Here is a 15616-nt window from a genome sequence, read left to right as displayed (position 1 = left end):
AAAGGAAAGAAAGAAGGAGGGTTTAACGTTTCAAGCGGAGCTCCTCGTCAGAAACATAGGAAAAGGAAAGATCCAGAGAAGGGAAGACGGAGGAAAAAAAGTCGCCAACGATACACACGCGGTCACATATTGAATATAGATATATTATATGTATATATATATATATTATATATATATATATATATATATATATATATATATATATATATATATATATATATATATATATTATATATATATATATATATATATATATATATAAATAGACAGCCGACAACTGATTAAAGGTCGTTCTCTGTATTCTTTGTATTACGTGTTCTGTTTTCCATTTTCTCTCATTGTTTGCATATTTCACTCATTTGTTTTCGTATTTCGTGTACTTTACTGTTGGTGACGTCCTGTAGCAATATATGCATATATATATATGTACCATCTCCCCGTTTTTTTCTGTCCTTGTTTTCGTATACATTTGCTGCTTTCTTCCAAGGAATCTAGTGCTCTTAGCTTAGTTTGTCCCTGGGGCTGGCCAGATTGGAGCAATCTCGAGTATAACCAGGTGAAATTGCAAAGATAATCTGGAACTCATGTGTGTATGCATACATACACATATTCTATTTTAGAATTTGCAATGAAGGCTTGTGTGAATGTATTATTTTTCTATCATCTTATATACGTTTGTGAAAGTATTTTGATGGGTGTTCCTACCCTTTCACTGTTTACTCTGTCAAGAGTGATAGATTTTCGTTATGCTCTATACCTGTTGTTCTGTTGCAGTTTGCTCATTATGTTTCTACGCATCAGATATTGATAATTATATGAACAGTTCAAACGTGACCTACTCTTGGCCCTTCTAAGATTATTTCGCACAGTCGTTCATTTCGGAATAATTGAAATGAATCTAATAACGATATGACTTCTATCGAGTCACTGCTTGCTGGTTACTGGAGAAATATTGTGTGTCTATATATTGATATAACATTCTTTCCCACTCCAACAGGAAAAGAATGCTAGGGAGAAAGCATTACTACCTCACATTCATAAGTGTACACTAATCCATATGGGCATTTGAGAACAAGCATATTCTTAAAGATGCTTGCTTTTATACGGAATGGTCTTGTAGTGAGTTTCTTCTAGATATTATCTATTACCTTACTCGCTTTATTTTCACTACGTGGAACATTGATAAAAACACAAGGTCTTCTACGTTCAAACTAGATAGGTTATGTATTAGCTGAGAAACGTTCAAGAAAAGCATTCTATAAATTTAAAGAGTTCATCTCTCTCTAAAGTATAACTTTATAATGTCTACAAGCCACCCCACGATCAGCCGTGAAAGTGTCTTTTTACAGTGTTTTAGATAAGCATGCAAAGCCTGTGCTCCCAAAACTGGTGTATTCTTTTATATTTTACTCGGCATTGATGTAGCACTACTGAAATTACGCAGAGGGTAATATTTAGCCGTGTAGATAATATTTCAACGTTTTGCATTCTTTTACGACCATTGTTTGAATCGGTACAAATTTAGTGTTTCCTGGTTAAAACGTTTGCCAACAATGGCAAATTTGGAAGGCTTTTTTCTTTTCGTACATTGTACACATTTCTGTCTGTGTAAGTGTATGCTTTTGTATATGTCTCTACCTTCTTGTGTTACTTCTCTTAAAGTATTCCTTCATATTAATAAGAGTACAAATGCCTGATCTATATTGATTACAATACTAATATCAGTTAGTTCTCGAAGAATTCACCTTTGGCGCAAATTTATTGTAGATCAGAGATACAATACTAAATAATTTTTGACGGGAGGTAAATTCATTATATTTGACGCTGTTCCTCTCAGGAGCTTTGCATTATTAATTAACGTAATTCAAAATCCGGGTCGAAACTGCATATCAACTTACATCTCACTTCAATAAACTATTGCCATACAAAATTACAGGGCACAGAGAAAAAAGATACTATTTCTTTACTACCCACAAAAGGCTAAACACAGAGGGGACAAACAAGGACAAACAAACGGATTAAGCCGATTACATCGACCCCAGTGCATGACTGGTACTTAATTTATCGACCCCGAAAGGATGAAAGGCAAAGTCGACCTCGGCGGAATTTGAACTCAGAACGTAACGGCAGACGAAATACCGCTAAGCATTTCGCCCGGCGTACTTACAATTCTGCCAGCGCGCCGCCTTCTGGGCACAGAGAAAAAGATACACCTACACACACAAACACGCACACACACAAACACGCACACATACAAAAAGCGTGCGCACAGACCATGCTGATACATATGAACACACATGCATACGCACTCACACTAAGTTATGCTGTGTGATTAAATTAATGGCAACTGTAATCTTTCGAGTATTATTTTATTCTGTGCCTGGAGTGTGATTACTTTAAGCCCTGCAGCCATAAGCAGTTTTCTTATACGTGTTGTTTGCCCAACAAACAATTGATTGTAGCACTATGTCGTGGTAGTTGATCTAATGTAGTTCATACACAGAATTGTTTATAAATTTACATAGCTTATTATGTATATTCATTACCATTTCCACACTCATTCACTGCCTCCAGTGAAAATTGCTGAGAAGTAATCTAGAATACATTTAAAATTGCTTCAAAAATTGTATTAGCAAATATACGTCAGCATCACATTTACTATTTTGTACTTTGCGTTTTATGTTCTGCCAATATGTTCTGACCAAATTAATAATCTATAATTGATCATATTGATTTTCCTATATGGTGATAACGTCTCAGATGTTGACGAGTGAGCAAAAATCAGATTGTAATATATGTTTTTCCTAGATCGGTAGCTCAATTCTCTTAGCGCCACCATAGATTTGCCTTACAACAGTCGTCACACTTACTCTACTAATGTTGTTGTTTTTGTTGCTGTTGATGATGATAACGATGACGACGATGATGATTCAACTAATAATGATAATAAGAAGAATGGTGATGATGATGATGATGATGATGATGATGATGATGAGGAGGAGGAGGAGGAGGAGAGCGGGTTTGGTGGTTGTGATGCTGATGGTAAGAAGAAGAAATAGTAGTAATAGCAGTAGCAGCAGTAGGATCATCATCCTCAGCTGCAGCAGCAGAGCAGCAGTAGCAGTAGAAGAAGAAGAAAAAGAAGAAGAAGAAGAAGAAGAAGGAGGAGGAGGAGGAGGAGAAGCAGAAGAAGAAGGAGGAGAAGAAGAAGAAGAAGAAGAAGAAGAAGAAGAAGAAGAGAAGAAGAAGAAAAGAAGAAGAAGAAGAAGAAGAAGAAGAAGAAGAGAAGAAGAGAAGAAGAAGAAGAAGAAGAAGAAGAAGAAGAAGAATGAACGATAAATGAATGAACATACGAGTGAGCTTCCCCAGAAGATCCATGGGTAAAAATATCACTGATTCAATCACCCGAGTCTTTCAATAATTCCATTAAAATCGTAAAGGTTTACATGTAAAATAATTTAAATTAATTACTGGATAATTAATATTATCTTCATGGTTTTTAAAAGTAAGTTTCTTATATGCACTGGGTATAATCAATTGCATCAACTACCCCACTTCTCTTCCTTTTCTAACATCGGAACAAGATCACAGGTGTGGATGCAGGTGGAGCGAATATTCTGGTCCTTACTGACATGGGATTGATGTCCTTCCCACTGAAATATAACGCTGAAATGCTGACCCTGAAGGTTCCTAACTAAAAACTGTCATGCATGTTTCGGTACAGTTGTAGTTCCTCCATCCACCCATCCACCCATCCAGCATTATCTTTTGTTTTTACGTTACCTTTTGTCTTTCAGCTGCCATGCTGGGAAACCAATATAAAAAATTTTTAGTCGAATGTATTTGTTTTTTAAAAGCCTGGTACTTATTCCATCGGTCTCTTTTGCACAGAACCACTAAATTACGGGACCGTAAACACAACAGCACCTGTTGTCAAGCGGTGGGGGTGGGACTAACACAGACACAAACACACACACATACACAACCACTCACACACGTACACACTGTTAATGGAAGAATTGGTGACGCGCATTCTCGATGATGGTGATGCTGTTGACATCGTTTTATTGGACTTTGCCAAAGCTTTTGACTCGGTAAACCACCGCCTATTACTTGTCAAGCTTCAAGCATATAGTTTCCATCCGGATATTGTACGATAGGTTGGTGCCTTCCTCTCAGATCGCTCCTTTCAAGTCCAAGTTAATGGTTCGCTGTCCGACGTCTCCAGTGCGAGCAGTGGCGTGCCTCAAGTTTCAGTGCTTGGGCCCTTATTGTTCTTAGTCTTCATAAATGACTTGCCCGACGACCTCACGCAACACACCCTTCTATTTGCAGACGATGTCAAACTGGTCGCACCTCGCGGTGTTATAGAGGTCTTCGTCGATGCCTCCACCAAATTTGGAGATGGTCTAACGAATGGGACCTGTGTCTGAACGTGTCAAAGTGCTGTCATCTGCCTGTTGGCTCTCCTCCTGCAACTCAACTTGATTTCGAGCCGGGTCGTCTGCTGCTGGAGAGGACCGACCAGGTAAAGGACCTGGGTATCTTGGTGGATTCCTCCTTTTCGCCTTCGGCCCAGTGCGTCCATGCTGCCAACAAAGCACGCGGAGTTCTGTTCTTGATTCGATGGTCATTCGGAATGCTCACAGCAGCCATATTCCTACCGCTTTAGGTCACGCTGGTGAGACCCATATTGGAGTACGGGATTCAAGCCTCTTCTCCTTATCTCCTCAAAGACATACAGTATCTCGAAAGAGTCCAGAAGCTGGCTACCTGCATGGTTCTTGGTCTCAAGAATTTGTCTTATGAAGAAAGGCTGAAAACGCTCGACCTTTATTCTCTAGAAAAACGACGACGCCGTGGTGATCTCATTCTTGCTCACAACATCATAAGCGGAAAGTGTAAACTCTCGAAAGAGCTGTTCTTCACTCCTGCTCCAGAGTGTTGGCTGCGGGGTCACTCCGAAAAGCTCTATCTGCGAAGGAGAGGGGCTTTCTCCGTCCGGGTTGCGGAACCGTGGAATAAGCTGCCGGACGAGATAGTGAAGATGCCGACGACCGCTCGGTTCAAAGTCTTCCTTGACCACAAGTGGCCTGAACTCTTTACATGAACACCACCCTGTACATAACTCCATGTACCCCTACATGGCCTTGCTTTTTGCTTTTTGAGCCAAAAATTAACTAACTAACTAACACATCTAGATTCACATACACACACATACACCCATCCACACACACACACACACAATCACTCACACACACACAAACACTCACACACTCTCTCTCTCTTACTCTCTCTCTCTCTCCCCCCCCACACACACACACATACACACACACACACCACACACACACATATATATATATATATATATAGATACTTATATATGACAGGCCTCTTTCAGTTTCCGTCTACAAAATCTTACTCACAAGGCTTTGGTCGGTCCAAGGTTAAAGCAGAAATCACTTGCCCAAGGTGCTGCGCTGTGGAACTGCATCCTAAACCACTTGATTGGGAATCAGTTAGAATAATACTAATAATACTTGTGTCTGAAGCTATTGTCATCACAAATTACCTCTTACATAGCTCGTATTTATCTCATCTTGTAAAACAGAACAGAAAAGTCGACTTCATCTAAAAAAGAACGTTGGAGTGTGAGGATCTAATCATAATGGGCATCGAATACGCACAATCTATTCTGTTACATATATTATGATTGGATACAAATATACAAGATGCTTTCCAGAAATTTAGAAACTTTTCAGGAGGGTCATTTATTTATTGAAACACAAAACAGTGATCCACCTCAGACTAGAATTCCATAAATTCAATGCACGTGTTCTAAGTCCTCAAAAGTGAAAGTGTCCAGGATAATTGTCACAGCCTCCTTTATTTTCTCAATGTCCTCAAACCGATTTCTCAGAGGGTCTCCTTAAGCTTGGTAAACAACCAAAAGTCACAGGGATAAAGTCCTGGATTGTAAGGAGGGTGAGGGATAATTTTGATGTCCGTCATTGTCAAGTAGCTGGTTTCCAGAATGGAACTGTAAACAGATGCATCGTCCTGGTGGAGGTGTTCTTGCCTTTTGCGACGAAATGTCTTACTGAAATTTCTCAAAACCTCTACAAAATACTCTTTGTTGATAGTCCCGTCAGAGGAAGCACAAAAAATGTAGATGATGCCCTTGCTGTCGGAAAATGGGATCATCATGAGCTTCTCAGTAAACTTACTTTGCTTCGCCTTTTTGGCCTGGGTACCAGAGTGCTTTCATTGGGTACCCTGTTCCTTGGGCACTGGTTCATAGCAGTAGATCCAGCTTTTGTCACAGGACATCAGAGATTCAAACCCTCCGGCATTGGAGATAATGAGCTCAACTTTTCTTCCTTTTGTCACCAACGCGTCTTTTCTTCTGTTCGTCATGTTGTGCATGTTCACATGTTCATAAATAATTCCGTCTACAATTGCCAAACCACCTCCAAACTGTATGTTTATTGTCTTTATAGACACACGACGGTCTTCGTCTAGAAAACTGTAAACTTTCTCAACCAGATCTTATATTCTGATATCCCTCTACGTACAACAACTCCCATCGTTTCTCAACTCCTCTATAGTGTCAATGAACGCCTTGTACAAGAGAAAAGCAGGAGCTTGTCTTATACATAAGCAGTTTGAAATATTTCATAACTCGACCAGTTTAATACAAAACATTATTGTATGGCGATCTTCTCATTGCCCTCAGCAAGCCAGTTAGCTTCGACAAGCTGTGTTTAGTAGGGTATACTAGGATGTGTTCAAAATGTTCTTACAGCCGTCTCCTTCAATCTGAAATAAAAAAAGAAATTGGTAAGCCACTTTATTACATGTCTAGTAACGATACAATAAATTTACAGCCATTCAGTGGACATGACTGCCTCTTCTAAAAATGTCTCAAACATTCAGCATTGTACATCGCAGACGAATTGACTTTAGAGTGGAGAAATTACGAAGTTCTTAAAGTGTCATTGCTTTTCCATCACAGCGAGTCGGGTGTTCTGTAAGATTCTCATATATGTAGAATTATGGTAAAACCATCATCTCAGATCAGAGAAAGAAGCTTGTGAGTTGCCCTTAGTCATTCGCTCGCCTAACATCGTGCGATAGTTTTTCATGATCAGATTTGAACTAGGATGCAATATCAGTGATTTGTTTGTGGTTACTTTGAAAAGCAATGTACCATGGTATGCTGTGTCAAAAAAGCATATTAAAAGATCCGCTTTGGGACAAGCTAGAAACTGCATTGAGCAACTTTAATGCATCCCTCTGTTATAAACATTTAGAAATGTAAAGAGTTTGTTTCGATGACATGAAGTGGTTACACGCTAAACATCAAAGTCAGTAACATGTAACCATAACCACACCTACATGCACATACATCTCTAGATTTCATGTCTGTTAATCATAAACTCAGATAAAGTATTCGTACATCGTAATTAATTACGCAACGTGATTATATTTACATAATGGCAGTGTAGTGCAATGTGCAGCAGAGCCGGTATTTTGATCCCTTTTGAAACATACCCAATGGAGAACTTGTTGTATATTGCTTAGTTAAAAGGAGAATTTCGTATAATATTGTGTGACATGTCAGGCCTTTAGATAAAAATAAATGCGGACAAATAGCAAATATCAACACACGATTTTGCATGAAGAATCTTGCAAAACAAATGGAAAAACAAATTACTGTAATCACAGTATCTACTAACCTATACAACTTTATTCAAAACTAAACAACTAATAAATTCATTTCCTTATCAGTACCCTTAATGACAAGAAGGGCTCATCTTTCGTCATTACTCTACCCACTCGAAAGAACAGACTTGTAATCTTACCCTACTGTGGTATAAAATAACAAACTCGCTATATTTTCTGTTGGTTCATGCCTGGAATACTTTCGATTATTGATCTGGTCGATTTGAGTTTAATTGGACCTATGTTTTAAACGGTAAAATTACTTTGATACGTAATCCAACATTTACATTGTTTAAAAGTGCTTCACAAAGTATTGCTTTCATCCACCAATCTATTTGTTCTCCACACGAACAGGAAATTCTCAAATATTAAGTAGATGACACAGTCAGTTAAGAGACCGACAGATATGTTTGTAACCATATATGTTTATATCTTTATACGCATACTGAAGATGTAAAGGAACAGGGGTATAATTATATCTCAAAATTATGTATTATTCCTAATGATAAAGTAAGATGTGAAGACGCGTGGCTTAGTGGTTAGGGCATTCGGCTCACAATCGTAAGGTCGTGAGTTCAAATCCCGGCGACGCGTTGTGTCCTTGAACAAGACACTTTATTTCCACGTTGCTCCAGTTCACTCAGCTGGCAAAAAGGAATAGTACCTGTATTTCAAAGGGCCAGCCTTGTCACTCTGTGTCACGCTAAATCTCCCCGAGAACTACGTTACGGGTGCACGTGTCTGCGGAGTGCTCAGCCACTTGCACGTTAATTTCACGAGCAAGCTGTTCCGTCGATCGTATCAGCTGAGATCCTCGTCGCCGTAACCGACGGAGTGTACCTCGTAGTAAGATTTGAATACAAATGACCAGATATTTGCCTAATTTGAATATGCTTCTGCTGGTTCCAGTTCTAAAATTCCTATTACTTGGTTATATCCATATCTAAAAAACTGTTTGAACTTTCAGCAGTATACACACTAGCACAACTAATCATATCTTACAAATATGAGTGTAACAACGTTACAGAAACTGAGAAACGTTTGCCCTTTACTTGATGCTGGCTGTTCTATTCATATCCCCTGAACATTCAATTAAATGCAATGACTATATGGCATTTGCATCTACTATTTCGCATTTATAATTTTTCTTCTTTGTTTTATCGACACTTCTACATGTAGAAAGAGGATCGACGATAGCTGCATGTGTCAGAAGTAAGTGTTTTCTTTCACTCCATTTCTCTTGAGTTTTGTGAATATAATAACGCTGTTAATTTTCAAAGTTTCTACTCGTGTAAACTTTCTAACAACGCGTACTGATAGAAGATTTTTTTGTAATAAATTCATAATTTATAGAAAGTTCATACAAGTTTATAGGAGTGGCTGTGTGGTAAGTAGCTTGCTTATGAACCACATATTTTCCGGGTTAAATCCCACTGCGTGGCATCTTGGGCAAGTGTCTTCTACTATAGCCTCGGGCCGACCAAAGCCTTGTGAGTGGATTTGGTAGACAGAAACTGAAAGAAGACTGTCGCATATATGAATATATATATATGTGTGTGTGTATATGTTTGCGTGTCTGTGTTTGTCACCCCATCATCGCTTGACAACCGATGCTGGTGTGTTTACGTCCCCGTAACTTAGCGGTTCGGCAAAAGAGACCGATAGAATAAGTACTAGGCTTACAAAGAATAAGTTCTGGGGTCGATTTGCTCGACCAAAGGCGGTGCTCCAGCATGGCCACAATCAAATAACTGAAACAAGTAAAAGAACAATTTTGGAAATCCTTTCCTGGTAGTAATTACAGATACAGGAAACAGTCTCGGATCTAAAATATAGTAGGTTTCTTGAAGACAGCTGAATGATTTCTAGTTTATACAATCGAAACTACAAAAGTGCATATGCTCTCACAATATCATCTATTTAAAAATAGAGTGTATTTATTAATCTAACACGTGGTGTGTTTTCGGGTTTTTACACGAGAACATTGTCCCTGTGGTCAATCATACACACACACCCATACATATAAAATATATATATCACCTTGATCACCTTGACCGACCAGTCCGTCGGGCGCCCATTTGACACCGCTGGTCACAGCACGCGGTTCACTCCTCTCTGGATCGCGCCTTTCTCATCCACGTGATCCCAATCGTCCTCCTGAAATCATAAATCCACTGTCATCGAGGCCTTCCGGGTGGTCGTTTCCGCTCACGCGAGGACCACTCGACAAATGCGCGGGTCCACCGATTATCGGTGAGCCGGGCGACTTATCCAGCCCATCTATACTTGCTGCGTGTATACTCTGCGATGACATCTCTCACGCCGGACTTCTTTCTGATGATCTCGCTACTGATGTGCTCTCTCAACGAGATACCAAGCATTGACCTTTCCATGGCTCTTTGAGCCGTTACCAGTCTCTGCTCTTCTCTCTTTGTGGTAGCCCATGTTTCACTACCATATAACATTGCAGGTAGAACTGCACTGTTGATGAGGTTGGCACGGGTGGTCCTGTCCAACCTGCCATGTTGATTCGTTAGCTACTGCACGCATTTTTTTCTCTCCTTCTTTCTGTGTTTTTCTCTCTCTGTGTATCTTTCTGTTGAAGAGCGTAGGCTCGAAACGTTAAAGACTTGTTTTATTTATATTTCCTGAGCGCCATACTAATACAATTGTTCGTTTGTTTTCCACCTGCCTTCGTCTTTTGTTTATTTTCATAAAGCTTCCCGTTATATATTATGCGCTCACGTGGTCTCACTTTCATCCTATATATATATATATATATATATATATGCATACACACATACTTACATACATTGATGCACACACACATGCACACACACACACTCACCCCCCCCCACACAGATATATATACACATATATATATATATAGGAACGTACAAGCATACACATATAGATAGAATAAATTCATACATTTATAGATACACGTTCATATATAAGTGTATATGCTTATATATATGTATGTGTGTGTGTGTGTGCAAGTGCCTGAGTGTGTATGTATGTGTGTGTGTGTGTGTACATACATGACTTTGAGTCCTATGTTTGATCCCCATAGTTGTTATGGTAATATGAAGATAACGTGTAGTGCAGCTTTCAACCTTTCTGACCTCATCCTTATCTAACTCATCTCTGTCGTCTAAACACATAATGGACAGAAACAGCGAGCAAATCTAACACCGTCGAGATTTTAATATTTGTATTGAAACACTTCACAGCGAAAACGTTATCTATATTACTTATGCCATAATTTCATTCTGTGTTTGCAATATCTTATTACGACTAGTCGTCATTTCTGATCACGCTGTTGTTGTTTCCATTAATTCGGATTTTTTGATTAATTAATGTCTCTAAGTACTGACCTAACTTGCTGTAATTAATGTTTGTCGCGTACTACGAATTTCAGAGTGTGTTGTTCTTAACTATTGTCCCAATTTAATTAAAGTCCTAAACATCAAGTAGCCCTTCAATTTCATACATATTACTAATTGAATTTTAAAAATCAAAATTAAATGTAACTTTTCAAAGTGACAATGCATGTATATATATATATATATATATATATATTTAATAATATATATATTATATATATATATATATTATAGAAAAGGTATTGGTATCGAGAAGACCCAAAGAGTGGTAGGTAACGCTAAGTAGTATGGACAGACCCTAGTTAAACTCTTGGTTCGATAGTGATACGAGTGAGGAGTTTAATGTGGGTCTTGTATTAGCATAAATATATTATAATATATATATATATATATTATATTAAATTATATAAATATATATTATATTAAATTAGAGATAAAACCGCTATTAGGCAAATCAAACTTAAGTTTCTAGTTTGATAATAGAGTTTTTTATAAGAAAAATTATTATTTTATTTATTTCTTAAAAAATATTGTTTAAATATTTCTGATTATTTATTAAAATATTACAATTAACCTGAAGATTGACTGTAACCATAATTGGAATTATTAATTGAATTTAAATTATTGTTATTCAAATTTGGTTAATAGCAAGAAACGATCGTAGAGGTTTTAGTCTTTATCTTATATTAAACTTTTAATACTTTTTGATAGTTATATAATAAAAAAAATATTCAAATAAATAAATAAATAAATAAAATAATTATATATATATATATATATATAAAATAAATATTAGGGAATATATCCAAGATTGACTGTAACCATAATTGGAATTATTAATTGAATTTAAATTATTGTTATTCAAATTTGGTTAATAGCAAGAAACGATCGTAGAGGTTTTAGTCTTTATCTTATATTAAACTTTAATACTTTTTGATAGTTATATAATAAAAAAAATATTCAAATAATAAATAAATTAATAAATAATTATATATATATATATATATATAATAAATATTAGGGAATATATCCAAATTTACAGGGAAAAAAATCAGATTTAGGATTAAATCCAATTTTATAGTAAATATTATAAAATATTATTTGAGACAAAACCACTATTTGCAAAACAAACAAGGAAAGACTTAATCAATACATAAAATTTAATAATAGTCAATTTATTAATTTTTTGTATTGATTAAGTCTTTCCTTGTTTGTTTGCAAAATAGTGGTTTTGTCTCAAATAATATTTTATATATATATATATATATATATATATATATATTTTAAATTATAAGTTTAAATTATTAATCTTAATAATTTTTTAAATCTTAACTTTAATTTAAATATTATAATTTGGAATTTTATATTTTATATTTTTTATATATTTTATTAATTAATTTTATTTCTATGTATTGGCTTATGATTTTCACTGTTTGATTTGCCTAATAGTGGTTTTATATCTAATTTAATATAATTATATATATTTATACTATAAAATTAGATTTAATCCTAAATCTAACTTTTCCCTGTAAGTTTGGATTTACTCCCTGATATTACTATTATATATATATATATATATATATATATAATATATATATATATATATATATATATATATATTGGAGAAAAAGAGATTACAAATCCAAGGATGTGAAGAGTTTTCAGGACATTTATAAGGAAAGAGATATAGATATAATCTTACAGCTGTTCCAGGGATATTATGGATATCCCTTCATCAGAGATGATGTGGGATGGTCAAATAAAGGTAAATGCTTGAGTTCGAAATAACGAATTATTGTGGCAAAGGAGGAGATAGGGAAATAGAGGGAAATAAGAGAAAGAAATAATTAGAAGCCAAATATTAAAACAATTGTAGTTGCAGTTCTATTATTCGAGTAACATGGTGTATAGAAGTAGTAAAACTGATTCCTGTACATGGTATTTAACTTCCAAAAGTAGTTCATATTAATTCACGCCACAAAACTATTTCGAATGTGGAACACAGAATCCACGGCTCCATTCTTAAAATTGAGTAAACAGGAACTACTATTGGAACTTAAATGGATGGGAAGCACTCCGTCGGTTACGACGACGAGGGTTCCGGTTGATCCGAATCAACGGAACAGCCTGCTCGTGAAATTAACGTGTAAGTGGCTGAGCACTCCACAGACACGTGTACCCTTAACGTAGCTCTCGGGGATATTCAGCGTGACACAGAGAGTGACAAGGCCGGCCCTTTGAAATACAGGTACAACAGAAACAGGAAGAAAGAGTGAGAGAAAGTTGTGGTGAAAGAGTACAGCAGGGATCACCACCATCCCCTGTCGGAGCCTCGTGGAGCTTTAGGTGTTTTCGCTCAATAAACACTCACAACGCCCGGTCTGGGAATCGAAACCGCGATCCTATGACCGCGAGTCCGCTGCCCTAACCACTGGGCCATTGCGCCTCCACTGGAACTTAAATACCATGTACATGAAACATTTTTTACCATTTTAATGGAACTGCATCTACAATGTCTTATATTATTGCCCATCTCCTTCTTTTCTAGAATAATTCCTTATTTCCAACTCAAATATTTACCTCTATTTAACCATCTCACATCGTCTCTGATGAAGGGATATCCATAATATCTCAGAAACAGCTGTAAGACTATATGTATATTGCTTTCCTCATAAATGTCTTGAAAATTCCGTGTTCCTTTCATCCAAGGATAATTCTATTGAAATCGAACTATCTTCGCTACTCTCTTCACATCAGCAAATAACCCATTTGTTGAAATCTATAAAGAAGAGCCTGTAATTTTGTGCAATTTGTTGGAAAGGGTAATTTTGACAGAAAAAAGAGTCAATAAAGTCGAAACAACGTGGAAAATAGACTCTATTATGAACAGAAATCTCGTAAAGGATGCACATGTTTTCCAATGATGAAAAAAAAACAGTGATCAGAGATTCACGTGAAAATCTGCCATTGAGAATAAATACATATGTTATTGTTTATATTGTTGTCCTTGTTTTGATTCATGAATTTATCACACTGATACAGACTCCATGGTTTAGCACAGGAAGCATATTATCGGATAGTTTTATTATTTAATAGTATTATTTAAACCGAATGCTTTCTCTGCCCGAAGAAACACAGCTCAACGTGTCTTGCGTAGGAGCTGTGGTTTGTTTTGGTGTCGTTATTTTCACTGTATAAAAAGTGATTTACGTATGATGTGTGCGGTGCCTTGCAGTGCTGTTCTCTGTATCTTTACATATCTTCGTATGTCTTTGTATTTTAGTTATGTATTTGCTTGTATGTTTTTTGAAACATACCTAATGCACCCATCATTATAGGGAATGATTATATTTTTAGGCTCCATATTTGCCGTATCTCTGTTTCCGGATCTTTGTATTTCGTGAATTTCTCCCTATCTTTTAGAGATACATTGTCATCTGCTGGGATTGATATGTCGATTAGAAGGCTTTTTTCCCTTCTCGCACATAACTATTAATCTTACTCGTCTATAGCATTTCTTCCTTATCTTCTCTTTATTTGTGTGTACCGTATCGACATCGTTGATTCCTAAGAATTTGTATGCCTGTTTGATTTCTTTTTTTGTCTAATGCTCTTATTTCATTTTCTTTATCTAGTGTGATATTCTTATTTTTAGCTAGTTTCTCTCTTTTCAAGTTGTTTTGGCAGATTCTTTTACGCTGAATTTCATATATATTTCTTTGATAAAGACATGCATTACGTGCAGTAATGTTTCGAGTTGTTTATCTTTTGCTGCATACAGTTTAGATCATGCTTCCACAATAGATGGTAGAGTGTTTTACTATAGGAGTTGTATCTGCATCCAGTTTTCTCAGCATGTCGGGGTTAAAAGCGCCAGTACCAAACACAAAAGGAGTGAATGAGTGGAGAGAGCGACTATCCTTGGAATATTCCTCTTCTAATAGGAACGGTTTTACTATTCCCCCTTTTGTCTGCAGCTTCAGAACTGTTGTTTGTCATTCATTTTATTACTGTTGCTGCTAACTTGTTCATGGGTAGCGACATGTTGATCTGATATCAAGAATAACAGTTCGCTCGGCGTCGAGCCGCCGGGCGCCGGAACACGTCTTCACGCGAAGCGGCGGACGGTACGGGGCTGTAGCGTTGGCGTCGGACTCGGCATCCCGGGCGCCTTTCCGGCCGTCGCTGCCGCAGGCAACTCGTTTCGCGCCGGTGCGCGGTCGCGCCTTTGGTTAACGGGGGTCAGGGCTTCAACGTGCGGTCTCCGCTGCATTCCGTCGCGTCGCCTACGCCGCGCCTTCACGGCGCGGCCTTCTCTCCCACCTTGCATGTGGGGTCCGGTTAGAATTTTCTTCAAGCCGAGTAAGGATGTTGAATAAAACGCACATGTTTCCAGAGGTGAATTATTCACACCCCCAAAGAATTCCTCTCAGCACATGTCCTTAATGTTCTCCAACTACTCCTGTTCATGATAAGAGATACATATGTTGTTGGCCACCAAGGGA

The 15616-nt window shown here is 37.1% G+C and overlaps 1 long non-coding RNA gene across 1 annotated transcript; it reads left to right on the top strand.

Annotated features, from left to right (window-relative positions):
* Positions 1-6502: 6502 nt before the first annotated feature.
* On the top strand, positions 6503-15355 carry LOC118764948. The gene is made up of 3 exons (XR_005000788.1): positions 6503-6516; positions 9367-9368; positions 15181-15355. It is a non-coding gene; the product is annotated as an uncharacterized LOC118764948 (long non-coding RNA).
* Positions 15356-15616: the final 261 nt, after the last annotated feature.

This window comes from Octopus sinensis, linkage group LG10 (assembly GCF_006345805.1).
Source record: "Octopus sinensis linkage group LG10, ASM634580v1, whole genome shotgun sequence".
NCBI lineage: Eukaryota > Metazoa > Mollusca > Cephalopoda > Octopoda > Octopodidae > Octopus > Octopus sinensis.
The sequence above is the reverse complement of the archived record's forward strand: the minus strand, read 5'-3'. Positions and strand labels throughout refer to the sequence as shown.